The sequence below is a fragment of the Aotus nancymaae genome, unplaced genomic scaffold, assembly GCF_030222135.1.
Source record: "Aotus nancymaae isolate 86718 unplaced genomic scaffold, 86718_ANA_hifiasm-v0.15.2.pri h1tg000019l, whole genome shotgun sequence".
In the NCBI taxonomy this organism is placed as follows: Eukaryota; Metazoa; Chordata; class Mammalia; order Primates; family Aotidae; genus Aotus; species Aotus nancymaae.
Genome location: NW_026988431.1, coordinates 7,353,657 through 7,370,676, shown reverse-complemented (window position 1 = coordinate 7,370,676; position 17,020 = coordinate 7,353,657). Strand labels below are relative to the sequence as shown.

At 36.3% G+C, this 17,020-nt stretch overlaps 1 pseudogene; it reads right to left on the bottom strand.

The window, feature by feature from the left end:
- Window positions 1-497: 497 nt before the first annotated feature.
- Window positions 498-17,020, bottom strand: part of LOC105705563 (keratin, type II cytoskeletal 8-like) — a 141,348-nt pseudogene continuing 124,825 nt past the window's right edge.

Here is a 17,020-nt window from a genome sequence, read left to right as displayed (position 1 = left end):
TCACTTACAATATGCGTTTTAAACCAATGACATTCATCATATTTTATTATTGTTCCCACTCTGTTAATATGTGTTTATCCTATTTCAGTCTCTGTGTCCCTGAAATAAGTATTTATTAATCAGGAGTCACTTAAAGACTGATATACCATTTTCTGCATTAAGGAACCTGAAAGAATACCAAGCAGACACATACGCATAGGTTTTTCTCCTCTTAATTAAAAGCTGGTTTGTACATATAATTCCTTTCTTGGCATATAATGTGGAGGTATTAAAATTAGATTCAACTAGGATGGAGTAATTATAGGCACAACGAAAGCTTCACAAGAGGTTCATTTTAGGGACTTTACTCAGCTGCAGATAACAAGTTAATATATTGTGACTAGTTATCCACTAGTTGACTCCTGCAAATTTGTGGAACTAAACCTCCACAGGCAGAAACTGTGGTCTTTCTTCCTGACCTGGGATCCCAAGAGCCCTAATCACTACCTTAGAAAACATCAGGTCTGTGGCTGCTTTGGCTTTCCACCTTCCTGAAGTCCTTGGTGTGCATCCTGAAGATGTATTAATACATGATCCAGTGTAAATTCCAAACTGCAGTACATGATGGAGTTAGAGGTTAGGGGAAAGAGGCTTCCTGAAGAACCAGAAAACATCCCTATAAGCACAAAAATGTGAGAAACAGTGCTAGAAGATCTAATGTAAGTGGACCTGATCTCTAGATGAGACATTGTTTGACAGTAAAAACCCTGACTATCTGAGGGGACAGAGTCTAGGAATTCTTTGCCATAAGACTCCTGAAGCTCAATATTCCCATTCTCTTAGCTAATCTTTTTATAGGGCAACTCAAAAGGTGAGGGAATCTTTGAGGACAAATATATGGGTGTTTGGCGAGGACTCTAGGAACTAGATCCTATTAGTATTTATTAGTGATTTTTATGAACCCCTAAGCCCTGCCCCTACATCTTTGGGCATCTTGTTGCTTTTGCTGGAATTAAGCAATTGGGGCGGTTCTGAGCAGTTCAGGGGGAGTATGAGCAAGCCAAGGATTCTTATAGCACCATACATGATTATTTGTATGGTTACAACTTAGTGCAAAGAAGAATAGACACCTTCTGCTCCAACCTTCCATTTTATAAAAGAGATCCAGAGAGGAGAAGTGACCTGCTCAAGGATGCATAACATTAGTGTCTAAAATAGGCAATAAACTTAGTTTTTCTTATCTCTGGTCCAGTATTTTATCCTTTGCATTAGACTGATTATAAACCAAAGAAAATTACTCACCATAGACTCCTCTGAAAATGGTTCTTTTCTCTTCCAAATAACTTTCTTTACAGTAAAGACCCTTCCTTATGAAACAGGAAATAAAAAAACTTGGGGAAATGGGCCATATAAATGGAGAGTCCCAGGATTCTTTTTAGGAGAAGCAGAAGCCCATTTTATTGGTGATCCTACCAACGTAATGAGCTTCTCTGAAGAGAGATGGTATTAAGGACCAGACCTTTTAATGGGGCCAGTGAATAATATAGAATGGTGCTGCCTTGGCTTTAAAGAAAATGTAAAAGACCTCTTTGTGTTCATACTAATAGGAATTACCTGCCTCATGACCAAATCCAAAAGTAAGCAAAGACTTGGTAAATTTTTTTCTGTTAGTAAAGAGTCAAGGACTGTGCTCCATTCTGCGCTGAGGTACATGGCAAAAACTCTGACCGTCATACTTTCGTCGTGGCTTAAAATTTGTTGTCTTTAAAGATAATTCGAGAAATTCAATGAAATTCAATGTCAGTGCATAAATAAATCAGTTTTTAGTGAGCTCCACAAACAGGAAATACTTGGTATAATTTACATGAAAGAATCTATGCTGCTACATTCTATGGAGTCTGATTTGTTGTCTCCATCTTAGACCTGTTTAATTATTGTATTTATTTTTCAAATTTGGAGAACTGTAGTATGGTGGTGGGTCCACTTAGATAGCATATCTACCTGAAAAATTTGGCCAATGTAAAATTGGAATCACAAACATTAAAATAGCAGGAAATGGCTTTCTATAAAATTCAGAATCATAGCAACAAATTTTCCTCTCTTATCTTATCAAATCTCAGGCACCTGCCCATGAAATTGGCAGCAGAAAGATTTTCTGTGCTGCCAATTACAGGTTTCTCATCATCTTGCCAACTTGCTTTGTCTCCACAACCTGGCAAAATATAGCTATTGGCAGGGAAGTGAATATTTGAAAATGATTACAGTATATAGAAATTTTTTTGTTTCATAGTGTTTAATGAAGTAATTTAAGTACAATTTTAGCACTAAGAATAGATTTGCTTTCTACATTATAATATGCAGCGTGCTCTGTAATTTGAGCCTTCTGGTCACCAGTTTCTCAAATAAAGCAATAGAATGGGGTCTTTAATGAACATTATCCCCAACAAAGGTAATTTAGCAAAATATTAATGACCTCTGTATTTTGTAATTCCATGGCCGTAATCTTCTCTTTAGTTAAGCAGAGGCATTCAATTGCCTGCTACTGTATACGGATGCAGAGAACAGAGAGGTGGGGTGGTTATATCAGGAGTACAAAGAGAAAAAAAAGAGTTAATCTTGAGCTTCTGAAAGAGTTAATCTTTATTTGGACCAAAGTATGATCCTTCAGAAAGACAGTTGTCTTTAAAGCTAGACTTTCTTTAGAAAAAAAGAATATTCTAAATATCTTGAGCTGTTTCAGAACCAGGTCTTCTGTAAAGTGTAAAGAATATACCCTGTCTTCCTATGACAGCTGTGATATTTGGCATGTTGCCTAGGGTAAGAGAATATTGCATATAGGAGATGTGATAGCCAAATCCACTTATTCTGTTTCCAAAGGAATGAGAAGAGATAAAAGGATGTAAGGAAGTAGGGTACAGGGTGGGAAATATGAGAAGCTCTGAGAGGGACTGGTTTTAGATAAGAGAAATGTAAAAGATGGGGATTTTAAAAAAAATTCACTTTGGGAGATCCAGAAAGTAATGATTTCATAGACTCTCATCAACTACATCAAGCCATATCAAGATAATATTGAAAGTACCAAAGTTTCAGCTTTCCTGAGCTTGGTTGGCTTTATTCTCCTATGGTCAGTGGTCATCAGAAGGTGACAGCAGCAGTAGCAGCAGCTTCACCTGGGGACATGTCAAAAATGCAAATTCTTAGACTTCACGCCAGACCTACTTCACGCCACAGAGCAATCTGTGTTTTAACAAGAATTCCAGAGATTTCTGATACACCCTGAAGTTAAAGACTACTGCCCCATGACTTGAATTTAGATTTGAAAATTTCCACAGGTCTCCAGAGGGAGATACCAAGAAGGCTGAATGAAGTCAAGTAGCCCTGCCTTGTGGCCTACTGAGGTGAGAGGAAAGGGGGCTTGCAGGTTGGAACATCTAGGCTAAGAACTGATGTAGAATTTGAAAATATTCAGAGGCATTTATGACACCCATTAGAACAAAGGAGAGGTTAAGATCATCAGGACATACTACTGAACCTTGAGCCAGCTGGGAGAGATCAACCTGTCAGTGTCAGATATAGCTGGCAATAGGCTATACATCAGGCCAGCTACCAGACAAGGGGCATCTTCTCAGAGAAATACCTGAGAAAGCAGACGACATGCAGCAATCCCAGAAATGTTACACTCCCAGCACAAAGTGCCACTAGTGACACCTGTCCTACCTCACTCCCAGACACCCAAATGCCATCTGGGAACAGGGCAATGCAAGGAGAAGAATAATAAAAGAAGAGAGCTGGTAAAGGGTTCAACTTCGAAAGACTGAATGTCTATACTAAAAGGAAACTATTGAACCAGGATGACTTGGAACTTCATTAATTGGCAGGTCTGAGTTGTTCACATTCCTCACAATGGGAATGAGGTTTCTAAGGAAGTTCAGGGCAGTATTAGAGAATAAACTATGTGTCAGAAAGGAAAATGCATATGTAAATCTGTAACTTTTGCAACCTGTAGGCAGTGCTTACATTTTTGCTACCCAGAATGCTCTCTAGAAAGCAAAATGTCAGTAGAGAAATAATTGAATGAAATAATTTTAAACGATTTAGCTATGCCCTGTGGCAAGTACCTGTTGCCTCAGCTACTCAGGAGGCTGAATTGCTGGAGGCCAGCCTGGGCCTCCCTTTTTTTTTTTTAATGAGACCTTGTCTCTAAAAAAATAAAGACCATGAAAAAAAAATTTTTAAATAGGTCTGGGCATGACGGCTCATGCCTGTAATCCCAGCACTTTGGGAGTCTGAGGCAGGTGGATCACGAGGTCAAGAGATGGAGACCATCTTGGCCAACATGGTGAAACCCCATCTTAATTAAAAATACAAAACTTAGCTGGGCATGGTGGCAGGCTCCTGTAGTCACAGCTACTTGGGAGACTGAGGCAGGACAATCTCTTGAACACTGGAGGCGGAGGTTGCAATGAGCCAAGATCATGCCACTGCCCTCCAGCCTGGGCTACAGAGTGAGACTCTGTCTCAAATAATAGTAATAATAATAATAATAATAATTTAAAAATAATAAAGCGATCTTAAAATTGGGAGAATTAGTCATGACATTTTTTACAGTTTGCCCTTGGCAAATTCTCCTTCATCTTCCCTCTTTTATAAACTAACAGGTAGATTTGCCAATAGAGGCCAGACTCAGCCCTCAGGTAGAGGCTTTTGGCAACATTAGAATGGTGGGCAGATTAGAAAGTGTCAGCCAGGAATTTCATATTTAGAAACTCATTTAAGCAGAATGAATATGATGAACCTAAAATAAAGTATTATAAAATAAAGAACAAGAAAGCAATAGCTTCCTTTGTTACTAAGATCAGTCAATCTGCACTGGATTTTTCAATTACTTCAATGTCAAGAGCATAATCTTGGAAAATTACACCAATGTACCTTGACAGGAAGGTGTTAAAAGCTCTTTAGAAATGTTCCCAGGCAGTGTGTTTAAATATTTATGAATAATTTCTATAAATGACTGCTGGCCAGTTATATTAATTAAATGTATTCAGATGTTATAATAATCTTCCCATCGCCAGAAAAAGTGCTGACTGTATAATATCCTGAAACCACCTCTGCTCAGTATGCTGACCTGATTTTTTTCTTCCTGGAAAGATTGACTTTTATTTTTACTTACTTTAAAAAAACTTTTAATTAAGGTATAACTTCTACACAAGTAAAATGCACAAATTTGTATGTGTAGCTCAGCAAATGTTTACGTATCTATCCATATATAACCGCCACTCAAATTAGGTTATACAGCATTTCTAACACCCCAGAAGGTTACATGCTCCCTTTTAAGGCAATAACTTCATTCCTAAGCTACTATTCTAACTTCTATTACTGTTGAATACTTTTTTCATTTTTGAACTGATATAAATGGAATCAAACAATAATTCTGTTTTTATGATTGGTTTCTTTCACTCACAGTTAACTCTGTGAGAGTCATCTATTTTGTTGCATTTGGCAGTACTTTGTTCCTTTTCATTGCTGTGTAGTATTCCACTGAATGAATGTACCACATTCTCTTTTGACAGATATTTCGGTTGTTTGCAGTTCTTGACTCTTAGGAATTAAACTCCCATTCATGCATGGGTCTTTGTTGAATATAAGCATTCATTTCTTTTGGGTATCAACTCAGGAGTGGAATTGATGGGTCACAATATATGTGTCTATTTAGCTTTAGTAGGCACTCAGATTGCCAAAAAGGGTTGCAACAATTTAATTTCTCACCTCAAAACCTGGCTCTTTATTATTTTTATTTATTTATTTTGGCAAAGCTAGCTGAAGTTTTATTTTGGACCAAAAAATAAAAAATAAATAAAAGGCAATTGCATTGTTTCACAGCTGGAGGCATGGGTAAGGGAGGTCCCCAGGCAGTAAACTCCCCCGCGAGTGGACTGAGGGCTAGGGCTGAGCCTCAGGTGAGTCTCCTGTTCCCTGTGCTTCCCTGCACAAGGGTCTCTCTCCCAGGCTCTGGGGCAGACGCGGCTGAAGGAACTGGAGCTCTCACCAGAGCCAAAGCTGCAGCCCAGGCCATAGCTGAGGCCGCAGCTTGTGAGGCCCCCATGGCCGAGCTCAGACCACCTGCATCGCCGCCGGGGGTCTTCCTATGGATACTCATGTTCTGCATCCAGTGATGCAGCCGGCTCTCCTCACCTTCCAGCAGCTTCCTGTAGGTGGCGATCTCGATGCCCAGGGCCAGCTTGACGTTCATCAGCTCCTGGTACCTATGCAGCTGCGCGCCACATCCTGCTTGGCCCGCTGCAGGGCGGCCTCCAGCTCGGACAGCTTGGCGTTGCCATCCTTATCCGCCAGCTCCCCACACGGCTTGTCATCTGCCATGGAGGCCTCCAGGGAAGCCCTCTGGCCTCTGAGGTCCTCAGTCTCGGCCCAGAGCCGCTGATGTTCCGGTTCATCTCGGAGATCTCAGTCTTTGTACCGCAGGTCATCCTCGTTCTTCCCAGACACTGTCTGTATCTCCTCATACTTCATCTGGTACATGCTCTCCGCCTCAGCCGGGCTGCGATTGGCGGTCTCCTCGTACTGCGCCTCGACCTCAGCAACGATGCTATCCATGTCCAGGGAGCAGCTGTTGTCCATGGACAGCACCACAGACGTGTCCGAGATCTGGACTGCAGCTCCCGGATCTCCTCTTCATACAGCTGCCTGAGGAAGCCGATCAGTCAGTCAGCCCTTCCAGGCGAGACTCCAGCTCCACTTTGTTCCTGTAAGCTTCATCTGCGTCCTTCTTCATGAGGACAAGTTCATTCTCCATCTCTGTAGGCTTATTGATCTCATCCTCATACTTGTTCTTGAAGTCCTTTACCAGCCTTTGCATACTGCCGAGCTCTGCCTCCAGCTTTAGCTTCTCCTGGCCCAGAGTCTCCAGCTGCCACCTGCGGTTGTTGATGTAGCTCTTGAACATGTTGTCTGTGTTGCTCCCAGCCGTCTTCTGCTGCTGCAGGAGGCTCCACTTGGTCTCCAGCATCTCGTTCTGCTGCTCCAACAACCATACCTTGTCTATGAAGGAAGCAAACTTATTGTTGAGGCTCCTAAACTGCTCCTTTTCCTGGGTGCGCACGGCCTGGATGTTGGGGTGCACCTCCAGGTTAAAGGGGCTCAGCAGGCTCTGGTTGACCGTGACAGTGGTGATGCCTCATAGCCTCCACCCAGGCCACCCGGGAAGCTGCTGCTGCCCACTCAGGAGAAGCTCCAGGAGCTGTTGCTGGCACTGGGCCCACTCGTGTAGGAGCAGCTGCTGAAGACTGGGGGCCAAGACTGGCTTTTTAAAATGAGGGAGCATATATTGTATGCTTTCAAGGTAGATCTTTCTCAACTCTGGCTACCTAAGGATGGCTTGTTTATAGTTATTTAGACAAGGCATAAATGCTCTAGAAAGGACAGTTTTTCACTTATCTTTTTCATTTTCAAATTCAGCTGTGTGTGTGTCCATCAAGGAAAAATGGCCTGTATAGAAAGCAATTTTAACTGCTCCAGACCCAGCAAAACCATTATTAGGTACCATGTCCTTGGGTAGATTTTCTCTACATTGAACAATATACCAGATCAACTCACTTCTCAGTTTCTCCAACCCAAAATGATATATTTTTTCTTAAATGTTCATTTTAATTTCAAGTTGAAAAGTAGGTATGTTCATTGCAGAAATTTCAGAAAACACAGGAAATCATGTGGAAGAGGATTGCCCATAATCTGACTGTGGATATTCTGATTATATGCTTCCAGAATTTATTTACACGTGAACAAGTTATAACTATAGTTATACAGTATAGTAACATCCTTACATATGCATCTTGTGAATGTATCCAAGTATTTTCTTAGAAGAAATTCCGAATTTTTAATGTCTAGGTCAAAGGATATGCATGTTCAGCTTCAGCACGTATTACCAAAATGCCTCCACAAAAGCCTTTGCCAATGTACAAACCCAGCAATAAATGAGAATGCAAAATTCCCAAACTCCCCTGAAGCTGGTTTCAATATTCTTTTTTATTGTCATCTAGTTATTGACCTCTGATAATGCCCATTTTAATTAGTACTTATTTAATTACAAGTTTAAAAATCCATACCCGTTTGCACTTACTACTTTGTAAATTGCTTGCTCAACTTTTTAGCCTATATTTCTTTTGCTATGTGAAATATTTTATATGTAAGAAATCAATTAACATTTTGTGCACTATACTTGTTTTAAACAAATTATTTTTGGTTTTGGCGAATTGGTATTTCCATTATTCATTCATCTTTATTTGTATTTTTCAGTAGAATGTTGTGGTTTTTTTTTTCTGATAGTCTTCATAATTCTTGTTAAATTTAGTCCCTACATATTTTGCATAGTTGTTGCTAATTTGAATTCAATTATTTTTGTTATATTACATTACTGTTAGATGCTGATTATTTATTAAAATATTGATTATTGACATATGTGAAATCTACTACTAATTTATTTCTGTGCTCAGCATTTCTACTAATACTTATTAGTTTATACAGTTTCAGTTAGTTGTCTTGACTTTTTCAGCTAGATAATCCAATTGTATGCAAATAATGACATTTTCTTTATTTTCAACATTTATACTTTCCATTTTTTAATCTTGCTTGATCATGGGAAACACTTCTAGAATATGGTTAAACAATATTGGTGAAAAAGGACCTCTTTGTCTTTTTCCTAATTTAATTCATTTTACTATTTATTTTAGTGCTGCTATTAGATTTGAGTTAAAAAAAGTTTTTTTTAAAAAACTCATATTAAGAAAATACCTTATTTTTCTATTTTTTAAAGATGCTTACTATAGAAAATTATTTTTATCAAAACATATTAACATGTATTGATATAATGTTATGAGTCTTTGAAGAAATAGTAAGTTGATTTGTATAACTAGAGATGCTTATACTGAATTTTTCTTGCACTCAATGCATAATATCTACTTTGTCACGGAGCATTTTTCCTTTCATATACTCAGGAGTTGATTTATTGATGTTTGCCTGAAAATTTTAGACTTTATAAGTAAGATTGTTGGTTCATAGTTTTCTCTCTTGGTAATCCTCTTAGATTTTTCTGTCAGTTTTGCTAGGTTGGTAAAATAACTATGATCGTCTCCATTCTTTTCTGTATGCTGTGAATATTTTCTACAGCAAATGACATTTCTATTTTCTTCCAATAATACCTTTATTGAACAGTATTACATGTCAGGTATTGGGGACACAGTCATGAATCATAAAGATACAATGTATCTTTGAAAAGGACTTACAGGGGAATCTGTTTCCTGAAAGTTTAAGAGAATTAGTCTGGCCCCCTTTTTGGGATATGGAGAAGGGCATTTAGACAACATTTTTAATTTCTTACATTTTAATGGATATAACTCAGTTTTCTACTTTTATCATATTCTTCATATTATCTTGGAAGAATATTCATCTCTTGGAAAGTTTGATGCTGTCCTTTAATAGATTAATCTTCATCTGTGATTATGTTCCAGTTCCTAACTTAAGTGTTTCAAAATCCTTTTTTTTCCTCTGATGTGATTGTTATATAGTATTTATTATTAAACCTGGAGCAAAGAACAAATTACCCTGCTATCACCACATAGTCTGTTTTTGTCACATAATTGATAATGTGACAAGAGGAATTGCCAAATCTGAGAGGAACTCATGAATACATTGAAGATAGTATTTTTCTTAAATAGTGGAAAATCGCTATGTTGTGTGACCTTGGGCAAATAACTGACTTGCCTGGCACTCAATTCTTGAATCTATTTCTTGAGAAGAATATGAATTTCTCAAGACCAGTAGGCATGTTTTCTGAATGTGACCCAGACACTAGGACAGTGGCTCTGATGTAGCAGGCTTTCAATAACAATTTGTTGAACTGAATTCTCTGCTGGAGGACAAGGAGCTTGATTAGATGACTTGTTGAGGTTCATTCCAATTCTAAGAGCTATCATATTATATTAGAAGAACAATTAAAATGATGAAAAGAAATTGTCAAAGAATTAACACCATCACGGAAATATAGAGGCCAGCTAGGGTTTTCCTTTTTATAAACCATCCAGCAGCAGTGTCACTCATTCCTAATTTAATCATTTACCAGCTATGTTCTTGGAAAAATATTTAATTCTTTTATTCTAAACTCAATAAAGCCAATTGTTTTAGTTATCATTTTATAAGGAAAAATGAAATAGTTTAACTGTATGACTGAAAACCAATAATTCATTTTCACATCACTTTTAAATTGGTGAATTTTGTCTTATCAGTGTTTTTTGTTTGTTAATTGTTTTTTCTAAAGTTCAGCTCACAGTGTGTGTTCAAGTGGGTAATTCACATGGTTTTGAAAAGAGATGAAGGAAGAAAAAGATGTCACACTTCAATACATTCACAGTTCCCTACTTAATATAAATTTGAGACCGAACTTGACAAATTATGGAAGTTATTTCTGTGTTATTCTTTCTTAGTAGCACATTGATCCTTGACCATCTTTGTGTTTCTGTTTGTTTTCCCTCATGGAATGTTTTCCTTCACATCGAAAGCTGCATTGCCAAAAGCAATGCCTAATAACTTTATTTTAGGATTTCTATTTATTTTAGCTATGCATGGTAAATATTTTCCCTCACAATCATCCATAGTAAGTCACTGTATTATCAACACTAGATTTGGGGCAAGATATGGCATAGCAGAATTTCTTGTAAACAATCACTCCCTGAAAATTCCAGGAAGGTATAATTATTTGGAAAAACTGTTAAGTACGATTATAATCTTGTAAAGGGCAATGGTCATATTGGATAATAATTCTTAAGCTTCTAAATTGTGAGGATCTTACAGACTTATTACATATATGGGAGTTTAAAAAACAAGGTCATCTAATTTAACTCTTTTTGGGTAATCATGCTTATTTTTAACTATTGTCTTGATGAATTATCTTAATAGAGTCTCTAAAATTGAATGTACTCCTGCTTTGGATCCAAGACCACTTTACCTTGCAATACAGTAGAATGGCTAGTAAGCAACCTGCTAATTGTTTTCATCCAGATATCTCCCTCTTCAAAATTAAATAAGTTGTCTATTTAAAGTGAAATAAATGCATGTGATTGTTTATACGTCTTAAAGATTTTATAGAATGTCTTTATTGTGCTTAATCAATAAAGACATTCTATAAAACCATTTCTAGAGTTTTTTTCTGAAAGCAGAGATAAAAGCATACAATTTTTGGACTATAGTTAATAAAATTTTATCACATTAGAGATTTTGCTAAATAAGTAGATTTTAGCTGTTCCTGTCACAAAAAGTAACTGTGAGATGATAGATATGTTGATCTTCTTTGCTAAAGGAACCATTTCATTATCTATATATATCTCATAACATCATGTTGTAAACCTCAAAAAAACACAACACAATTTATTTAAAAGCAATAATAATAAAAGATATACATTGCTTCATCCCAACTTCAGCTCTGAGCAAAAGTGGTCACAATATCCTGGGGATATGGTGTTATTGAATGAGGATAAGGAACTCATCCAATGCCAACATGACTTCTAGTGGGATGGATTCACAAATCATTAGGGTAAAAACTCACTTCAGCTATCAATACATCATTCTATAAAGAAAAGCAGAGGTATGTAACAGCTGAGATTTCTTCTAGTTCAGATATTCAGGAATCGATGCATTTGTTTCTGTGAGTTCTCATAACCGATGATCTTACTTAGAGTGATTGTTAAGGACAATAAAAGTAAACTATGATCTGAATGACGAGAATATTTGAGCAAAAGAGCAATAGTTTGATGGTGCAGTGGAAATGTATTATCATTTTGTGAGGTTTTGGATTCCTTAGCATTTATTCAAAATTGATGATGACAAATATTTATGCATGGCAGTGAACTGAAGAGCCACAAATCAAAAGGAGTTGGTGGACCCCAAGTTTTCTGATTTTCATAATGTGAAGAAGCATGCAAAGTACTTTGAAACTGAGTTCCACTCACCTTCTTCAAATGTCAGTGCTCACTGATAGACTTCAATGATTTTACTGTGTACCATGGAAAGCAGAAATTTCACATGAAATACTGTCTTCAGAAAGCTGTTTTTGAAGCCCTGACACTCTTCTCTTTCCTCTGAGTAATCCACAGTATGATGGCACTTCAGCATGAAAGTGAGTTTTCCATTTCATTGCTTCCTAAATTGAAGCTATTTGATAAATGGCATACATGCCCCACAATGGTGTATACCAAGACTATGATGTTTGACAGGAAGCAATTTTAAAGCTGTTACTTTTGCATTTCATATGCTTATTGTCCAGGTTACCTTGGAAATTGACTAGGATATCATATCATATACATTCTAATACAGGCTTGCATTTCAGATAGGAAGAAGGTAAGATATTGTGTTCTAGTTATACAAAATGAACAAGCAAACAAACAAAAACCACTTGTCTACCATATGAAATCAAATTTCACTATGCACTTTGGGTTTAGAAATATTTTATTGGAAATTAATTTTGTATATTTAAAAATAGGACAGAATTTAAGCATACACTGATATCTTTCATTAAATGATGTATATGACAGTTTATAGTTTAATAGTTGTAGGTGCAAAATTATGTTTTTGCATTGAAAGAATGGCAAAAACTGCAATTAATTTTGCATCAATCTAATATCACTTGGTTATTATCCTTCAAAAATCTAATTAGGAAGACTATCAACTCAAATAAATGATGAAAGGGTACATGAATTTCTACTTTATAGTAGCACATACTTTTCTTATATTTTTGGGGTTTCACTTGTCAAATTTAACCTTTCCTAGTGCCTTAGTAAGAGAAAAATATCCACTCGAGAAAAATAATATTAGATAAGTGATTGGTGATGAAATCTCATAAATGACAGCTAATTGTCATCTATTGACTTCAAAACAGTACATTTATGCTCAAGTAATCTTGTTTGCAAATTTAATATGACAATGTCATTTTCTCATTTCTATTACTTTATCCAATTATACATATAATTATTTTCCAATTATTGTAATAATTTCAAATATTGCAATTTAAGTTATCCAATTAATTATTTTCCAATTATTACAAATACAAGACTATTTGTAAAGTGGTAAAGTCAACAGAAAATTCAACCACAGATGTACGATAATTTGTGAATTTGTGGGACTCCATGTCAAACTAAAATATCTTTTTCATTGGTGTTTAGATGCAAAATAAGGCAATTTTTTCTTTTTAAATTCTTTGCTCACTATTTAACTGGTAGGAAATAGAAAAACTCTTAGCTGTGACGGAGGGCATTAGAAAGGGCTCTCTACATTCCTCGCAGTTTCCTCTTACAATGTAGAAGAGATAACATAATGAAGTAAAAAGTGAATAGACACTGAGACAAAACATATCTGTGTCCAGTTCTATTTCTTCCATTAGTGGCTGTCTCATCTTGATCAAACAACTTTGGCCTCCCTGAACTTCAGTTCCTGCCTGTATAAAATTGGCATGGACATACCTAATAGATGGAGTTGTTAAGATTTAAAAGCGTGCCTGGGAGCAGTGGCTCATGCTTGTAATCTCAGTACTTTGGGAGGCCAAGGTGGGTGAGTGGCCTGAGGTCAGGAGTTCGAGACTAGCCTGACCAACAGAGTGAAACCCCATCTCTACTAAAAATACAAAAAAATTAGCTGGGTGTGGTGGCAGGGACCTGTAATCCCAGCTACTCAGGAGGTTGAGGCAGGAGAATCACTTGAATCTGGATGCAGAGGTTGCAGTGAGCCGAGATTGCACCATTGCACTCCAGTCTGGGCAATAAGAGCAAGACTCTGTCTCAAAAAAAAAAGTTTTAAAAGTGATTAAATTTATGTATTTTGCCTTACTTAGTGAGTGTTCAATAAATATTATTCTTTTTTTCATATTTTCCAATTATTAATACTAGAATTTTCAACAACAGAATTTTTTAAGCATTTTAAGATACCCAGGGTCTTCTAATAGCGAAAAAGCTACTGGAAGGGGCAAGAATTTAACCCTAATCAGCTTAGAAATTATTCTTCCTATTTTGAAGCATAATAGCTGGTTACTTAAATGGGTGATTATATCACAGAGGGGAATAGATAAAGCTCTAGCATCGTATAATTGACAATGTATTGATATCTTTCATTATTAAAAAGATATATGTTAATTTTAGGAAAAGATACAGAAGTAGAAAGAATTTTGTTTTTAAATTAATTTCAGTTCTGTCGTCCAAAACCCATACTGGCACTCTCCTTTATCATGCCATTCTTTTGATTTTTCTTCATTTACATTTACCTGAAAATTATTTCTCTTCTTTAGAAGTGAGCTTCACGTCAAAATAAGATTATTTTCCCCTTGGCATACAAAACTTTGGCTAGAATATAAATTCTGTGCTGAATAATAGTGTGTTAAATTATTGCTATCCTATCTGAGTTAGTGATATATCCAAATGCTTTGGTTTTCATGCTTATAAGAAATGCAAAACTATTGAAGAGTTAGACGTGATCATTAACTTAATGCTGGTCCTGCCAGCCATCCTGTGTTATCAACAACCATAATCCAACCAGTGGTGAATACAGCCAGCCTTGCCACCACTAAAGGACCTTGGAATCTTTACAAGACAGCCTCGGAGTACTTTTAAGAGAGTTTACAAGGTGATAATGATGATCTGTTAAATTACAAGCCAAATTTTGAAAGGAAGGTTTAAAATGTTAATACTGTCAAAGATTGAATAATCTTGAATTTGAATCAAAATTGTTTCTCTAGCCTAAAGAGGATTTAAAACATAATATTTAAACCTATGGGTCTTTCTATGATGATTCTGGGGAAACCATAGTTTCTAGATATTAATTACTTCCTGTTCCCTGCCTATGGAAACAACAATACGAAAAGCAGGAATAATACCTTTACTATTTGTGAATCCCTATTATAGGATAGATGATATACAACTAGGAAGGGAGGTCTTAGGAAAATTGTTCATTCTCAAATAGATGATAATATTTTTACTCATTTCTTCACTTGGTTTTATTAATAATATTTGAGTTTTATATAAAGATGATTTTTGTTAGCTTTTTACTTTCTCTGATAGAAAAGCAACACATGCTCATTATAAAATATGTAGAAAATGCAGAAACTTTTAAGAAGGAAAATAAAAATAATCTCTTCATTTGACATAACAGCTACCTTTCTTTAATATGTTCCTTTTCTACATTTTGTTACTGATTGTTTTGGGTTATTTTTAAACAGCTGATTTTATATTAAACTTTATAATAGGATATTGTTACTAAATTGTTTAACACGTGTATTTCATCATCTATTGAAATTGCCTTGAAACATTATGTTAGTTGGTGCAATCATTGTATACATTTATTTAATCATTTATTTTTAAAAAGTATTAGACTGGGTCAAATGGAATTTCTATTTCTAGATTCTTGAGGAATGGGCACACTGTCTTCCACAATGGTTGAACTAATTTACACTCCCACCAATAGTGTAAAAGTGTTCCTATTTCTCCACATCCTCCCCAGCATCTGTTTCTCCAGATTTTTTAATGATCGCCATTCTAACTGGTGTGAGATGGTATCTCAATATGGTTTTGATTTGCATTTCTCTAATGACCAGTGATGTTGAGCATTTTTTCATATGTTTGTTGGCCTCACAAATGCCCATTAATGATAGACTGGGTAAAGAAAATGTGGCACATATAAACCATGGAATACTGTACAGCCATAAAAAAGGATGAGTTCATGTTGTTTGTAGGGATATGGATGAATCTGGAAACCATCATTCTCAGCAAACTGACACAAGAACAGAAAACCAAACACCACAAGTTCTCACTCATAGGCAGGCGTTGAATAATGAGAACACATGGGCAGAGGGAGAGGAACATCACAATCTGGGGTCTGTTTGGGGGTGGGAGGCTAGGGGAGGGAAGGCAGGGGGTGGGGAGGTTGGGGAGGGATAACATTGGAAGAAATACCTGATGTAGGTGATGGGGGGATGGAGACAGCAGACTATCATGGCATGTGTGAACCTATGCAAAAATCCTGCAAGAGCTGCACATGTACCCCAGAGCATAAAGTAAAATTAAAAAACAAAAGTATTAGACTGTTTACTTTTTCCCCTTCTTTTTTAAACATTATAAGAAATATGGCAATAAACATCTATGTGCATAAAATTTTTTCTGTTTCTCAATTTCTTCTTTTTGACAAATTTCTGAAAATTATTGGGTCAATGAGCACAGATATTTTAAGGCAAATTGGATTCCCCAAGAGTTATAATGGTTTACTCTCCTGTGAGCACTTTGCAATTGTGTTTTTCTACTGCTTGGGTGGCTTTGATATGCGTGGTGATTGTTTATCCCTTCCTAATCAGAAAGTCCTTGCATAGCTTTGATGACCTCACCATTAACTTTTCTTGGTTTTCAAAAAGGGTGTGGTGAAGCTCCAAAATGGAGGAAGGTGCATTTGAATATGATCCAAAAACTGTATTTAGGAACTGAGTGTTGAGCATAGGTGAGAATAAGGATTACACGATACAAAATGCATAGGTTGCTAGGAAGAGGTAAGATACATAAAGAATGCTTTTATGTTTCTGGGCCAAAATATCTAGGTGAGGTGACAGCATTTATTGATACAGACAAAGAGTTCAATTGTCTAAGTTGAGTTTTAAAGAATTTACATCTTCTAGATAAGAAAGTTCTTACAGCTCCACTAATAATTTGTAGAATTATGACCTCTATTATTACAAAAAATCCACATTACATTTTTTAATGATGGAAAATGATGAGCCCTAAATAAAATCAAAAGGGTTAAAGTGGACAGATTAAATACTATAACATTCACTCTTATTCATTTTCAAAAACAGCAGAAAACACAAATAATTATTTGCAAGTAGAAGCTACTTTATGAACTAGATAAGAATACAATTAGTCTGATCTTTAACAAATGTTGATTTTCATACAAGTATAAACATCAATTTCAGCACAGCCTTGGCTCATATATTCTTTATTCATGAGTTCTG